We start from the raw sequence: 5,998 nt of genomic DNA on the forward strand, positions 1-5,998 counted from the left end.
GCTCTAAAATGTCCCCTGACAGCGCAGGCCACCATCATCAAGACAATGCTGATTTCCACCCTCAGCTTTGTGGCCAGCATTCTTGACATCCCCCCAGACAAGAAAAAAGAGCTCCAGAAACATATATACCGCTTTTTGTGGCAAGGAGCCCCCGATAAGGTAAAGCGAGCCATTGTCTGCCTGCCCAGATTCAAAGGTGGCCTGGGGCTGCCCGATCTGGATATCCTTGCAAGGGCTCTGCACATCAAATGGACATTCAGAGCCGTCGAATGCGACATGCCGCTAACAAAAACGATGGCTTCATACTATCTGTCGAAACGGCTGCGAAAGTTCACTGAGAAGGCCCTTCACCATAACACCCCACATGCAGGGTCACCCCTATTATTTTACCGAACCGCAGTCACGGACTTAGAGTACCTGAAAGAAAACTCGTTTGACGTTGACCCATGAACCATGCACCTGAAAGATATTATCAATATGATCACCCCTCCGCTCCCTGCCCGCCTATCAAGCTACATGCTACGTGCAGAAAGACCCAGTTGGCAGTACATAACCGCCCACTTCCTCGATGCACGCCGAGCCACCCTGATGTGGAGGTTCGCAAGACACATCTTACCAATCAGAAGGCGTGCCTTCGTCCCTGCAACATCGAGAATTATTGACCTGTGTCCCTTCTGCATGGCCCGATAGACAGCGGAGCACATCTTTCTTGACTGCCTAATTCTCGCAGCACTTCTAGGGCCTCCCGGGATCCCATACCTCACCGCGCGCTACTTCAACCCGCTTCCAAAGGAAGGGCGCAAGCAGTTTGTCTTGACACTGGCAGAGGTCAATTATCAGGTGTGGTTGGCCTGCTGCAAAGCGGTCTACTCGAACAAGACTCCGAGCCTCCATGAAGTGAAGGCCAAAATCAGAAAAGAACTATGGTTCCACCTGGAGAGAGAGAGAGACGCAACTTAGGGAGAAAGAAGTTTTTGAAGAATGGGGACACCCCATGGTGATCTTCAAAGAAGACAACGAAAAACTAGATCTGAGATATTAGAAGACTTGCTCGCGTCAGGCTTCGACCCACCGGGGTGGTGCGGACGTGGAGCGTAAACACTGCGACCCCGCCCCGGTGGGAACAGGCCGGATCGCATGAGCCCCTTGGCTGGGAAAAGTCCGCTCCCCGAAGCAAAAAAACCCCCCAAACCTTATGGTGCGGGAGGCCTTGCCTGGGGTAGCCGTAGGATGATGATGGTCGCAGGTTGAGGTCTGTACCCTCGCAGGAGGATCGCACCTAGTGCATCCTTCCTTCCATCTGACAAGGCAAGCCTTCAGCTATCGAGGCAGCTCCTGCCACATCATCACCGGAACCTCAGTGCACGTCTAAAGTTCGCGGCGTCCAGGCCAAGCATGGAGTTCACGGAAAGAAGGTGCAGTCGGCATCTAAGGCTTTGGCCCCACCGAAAACCCGCGGTGCCCTCGGAACGCAGGCTGGTCGTACTTTGAAGCTGGCGGCGACGCCGGCCACTGCTGGCGTGTCTAAGATTCGCGGAGCCTTGGAGAAGCAAACGGGGAGCGTGAAAAAACTGCCGGCAAAAGACCTAAAGGAGTCATCTGAGGTTGTGAGCCATAAAATAGGATGTGGACGATTTCAGCAGCTCTTTCAGCCTTGGTTTCGGACACTCCCCGTCGCTTTCAACGCTCAGTGAGTGTGATATGGACTTCGAGCTCCAGCGAGAAGGGAATAAACGGTGTGTTTCCTCGCCGACCTCAGGATCGGATGCGGCACAAAGTCGCCCGGAGGAACACCCTCCCAAGAAGCCCCGTCCTTCTTCAGAAGGGCCAGGGAGCTCCACCTAATGTGAGTGCAAAGCACTTTCGTGGTGCCACCTCAGGGCGCGCATCTGCCTTAATGGCGTTCCGAACTCAATACCTGATATTTCCTGATACCTGATATTCTGTCTTTTTCCACTTGCCCCGAAACTCTTGGGAATTTAAAGAATGAATTTTCAGTCCTAATGCCATATCGGGTATTGAGTTCAGGAAGCCATTAAGGCAGATGCGCGACTTGAGCCGGTAGCACGAAGGCACTTTGCACTCGCAGTAAGCGAGGCTTCCCTGCCCTCCTGAAGAAGGATGGGATTTTAGAGGATGTTCTTCTAGGCGATCGTCCCATGTCATATCCAATCCTGATGTCAACGACAAAATACACCGCTTACTCCACATTCGCTGAGTTCGGAAAGCATCGGGGAGTGTTCGATGCAAAGGCTGGAAGAGCTGCTGAACTTATTCGTATTCCGTTCCTCACTCACAATCACAGATGTCTCCTGTAAGTCCATTCGTAATGCCGGCAACTTCTTCACGCGCCCCTTTTGATTCTCCAAAGCTCTGCGAATCTTAGAGACGCCAGCAGTGCCAGGCATCGCCGTAAGCTTCCTGACACGAGTAGTCTGCGTTCCGAGGGCACCGAGGGTTTTCGGTGCGGTCAGTGCCTTAAATGCCGACTGCAGCTTCTTTCCGTGAACTCCATGCTTGACCTGGACGCCGCGAAATTCAGACATGCATGGCGATTCCGGTGACAATGTGGCCGGAGCAGCCTCTGTATAGAAGGCTCACACGGATCCGCTAGGCTACAGCGGCGTCAGCCATGGACAGCGTCGATTGGACCAAACGTATGCTTCTCAAACGCCCCATCACCACTGCTGGCCGTTCCTTCCGCCGGTGTACCAGCAGTCGAACGCTGCAATATTTCTGGTGTAGTGCTCTTCACGGAGTCTACTTCTTCCTTCGTGCCTTTAGCCGACTCAGCTGGCCTGGTACAGGGGGCCGGCGCTGTAGATTTTCCAGGTGTAAGCGGGAGAAACACACTTGCCGCGGCGTGCGAGTAGGAACGGCCCACCGGGCATGTCTACGTCGGGTGGTCATCACCACAGCATTGGCAGGGCAGGAGACAACCTTCGTCTTGGTGACCTGAGACACCACAGCGTCCAAAACAAGGCATTGAGCACTGCTCCCGAAAGTGGTGCGAGGAGCCACACCTCCGGCAAACACGCTGCGTACCTAGGTAGTTGAAGGTTACGCGATGACCAGCGACGCGAATGTAGTTGGGTACTGGTGACGTGGCAGTCATCTCTATCCGTACATACTGCGTTTCAGTCAGAACACCCTTGCGTGAGCCCATCTGGCCCGCAGTGACGGACGAAGAGCGTTAGTTGCAAATGTAGGATGGCAGGACAAGGCAGGCCAAGGTGGTTACCTGAAGCCCAACAGGAGAAAAGAGGAGACGCTCGCTGTTGTTGACGAGGCAGCCGGCGTCAACGATTATAGTCATGGAAGCCATGCTCTTCACTGTTACTTGGAAGGGAAGGGCGCCCATATGGTGGAGAGAGTAAACTAGGGATATACAGTTTTTTATAGCCACCTTAAACAGATTATATGGCTTGCAGACTGCTTCAAAGGCATTCATATTTCTATAGACCGGTAACGTATTACTACCGGTCTATAGACTTAGGAGCCTACAGTTTTCTTTAGCTTACTAAAACATGTTCTATGGCTCGCAGTCTGCAGCTTTTAGAGCCATTCCCACCTCTATAGACGGCTAAGGATAACTGTATGACTAAAAATCTAAAACTTAAGGTTTTCTACAACCACCTAAATAATTTTGTTTGGTTCAGAAGCTATGGACAAACCGGTACGCAAATTTCTATAGCTACTTTTGGATATTCCAATGGAACTAGATGACCAGAAAATTCCATATATAGACATAGTTGACCATAATATTTTACATTGAAGAACGTAGACTACTTTTGTATGGGTAAGCTGTGTTGTTAGCAACGGCGCCACATTCTATTGACCTGGCAAAACGAGTTGGAAAGACAACGGCAAGGCCGCTCGATTGAAGCGCATCATCGAGCGGTCGTGACAACGTTAACGGAGTGCTGTAGTAAAAGAAAAGAAAAACAATCTTATGTGTGATTTCCCTTCGTCTCACCTGTATGTTACCTAATTAAAAAGGGTAGAAACCTTGCCATCTAGTACATTACATAGGCTTAATTGCAGGGACCACTTCTTTTTCGTGTGCGCGTGGCTGTACTAGTCAATTTAATTTTACAGAAAAAGGTGCAGATTTGATATTGTCGTAGGGCATTTCTCCACTCACAGTTTCACGTTTCAAACGTAGGAAGTCTACATAACAAAGAGTGCATGTTACCTCAGCAAATGATTTTTTTCTTTTCATTCCGCTTCTTTGTGTTCGGACATCTTCAGTCAAATCGTGTCGTGCAGGCTGGCCAGAATCAAATATTTCACTCGCTACACATCTCAGGGAGTACACAACTTAAACAGACCAATGTACCATGTACCGCTGAAAGTAGTTTGTAGCATATAGCATGCAAATGAGGTTTCAAGGCAACTACAAATCTTTGATCGGCCACATTGCATTCGGTGTGAAGAGGGTAAGTTATTGAGCGGCACGGACGGAAAGGAGCAGTACGGACGCCTTGATCGAATTCCCGGCGAAGTCAGCGTCGTATATGTGTAAATCGGAATCCCTTGGTATACAGCGAAATCTCGTGAAGTCTGACACTTCTCGCGGACGCACGCGTGCACGGATGGACACTAATGAGCCTAAAAATGCTTTCACCTCGATACGCAGGTTGATTTTGAATACCGTCGCACAGTCCGCACGGAATTATCCTTCATAGGTATACATTTTATTAATTAATATATCAGCCCGTGTGATCCTGTAGCCGGTCACTTCCGCTATTGTGATATACACTCAAATTAAAATGCGTAGTGAAAGTTTCTTGCCTTTTTAGTTGCTTGTTTTATATTGCCGCTCTCGTTTGCTTTGAAGCGTTATTAAAAAGGACGGCATGCGTGTAAAAAATACGTATCTTTTGAAAAGACAAACGTTTTTGTGGATAATCATTGCCTTCACCTATCTAAGCGTGGTAATGAGTGCGCAGAGGTCACAGAATATACTACAGGGGAAGAAAAAGAAAGACCAATGAATAATATAGTTAGATATAGGCACTGAGTATTAAATGTGGCTCATGCAATATTGCGGTGGTAACTGAGTATTCTACTGAGATTCAGAATATCAAGAATTGTTTTACATTGTATGCAAGGGTCTTTTTGCCGCGGCAGTCGATCGCTTCAGATATTGCAGAATTAGGTTGAGGCTGAGGGCCCATTCGCTGCGTTTCTTAGGACTGAAATTTCCCTTTGTGAAGCAACGAATTTTTGGGAGGGTTACAATAAGTTCGAATATGCGCTACAGTCATGTGCAGCTGTCTATTGTTCTGGCGCTGTAGATTTCGTGATGCAAATGTTTTCCAGTTTCCAGGAAAGCTTGCTTTTTTTATACTTAGAAGAACTGCACCGTATTCTGTTGAACAGTTTGTCGAGCACATTCGGTGCATCTAAAATGTGCAACCTTGATGTGGAATAGAAATATTAGGTGTAGGTATTTCCCTAATTTCTGCACTTTATGCGCATCATGTGAATGACATTCAGAGTTTTCTCTAATGTATCAGCACAACGTCGCTACACCTTATAGCTGTGAAGCGTTTTTTGTTTTGTACAAAATGTACAGTGCACTTCCCATGCTCATCAGTGCATGCCAACCGCAGGCTTCGTGACTTAATGAGTTCATGTTACTCCCCTAGAACCCCCCCCCCCCCCCCCCCCCCCCTTCAAGAAAGAAGAAGCTACAAGAGTAATATATATCTTATTAACGGGAGAAAAATATTGCATCTGAACGTGCCTTTTGTCTTTCCAGATCGCTGCAGTTTTCAGCGGGGAGAGTATTGCTAACGTGTGCCTTCGACGCTTGACGGCTTAACCAGCTGCAGCAAGAAGAAGCGCTACTTGAATCCAAAAGGTTTTCCATCCGAGGGCGGAACGTCACACTCTGTTGTGACAGATCTCTGGCCTGTTGCGCCCGAAGCTTTTCACCTTTGTCGCACCTTTCTTTGAGAGTTCCGGTTTCTTAGTTGATATGCGTTTTTAA

The sequence above is a fragment of the Amblyomma maculatum genome, chromosome 10 (genome assembly GCF_055883805.1).
Source record: "Amblyomma maculatum isolate TAMU_Amacu chromosome 10, ASM5588380v1, whole genome shotgun sequence".
Lineage (NCBI taxonomy): Eukaryota > Metazoa > Arthropoda > Arachnida > Ixodida > Ixodidae > Amblyomma > Amblyomma maculatum.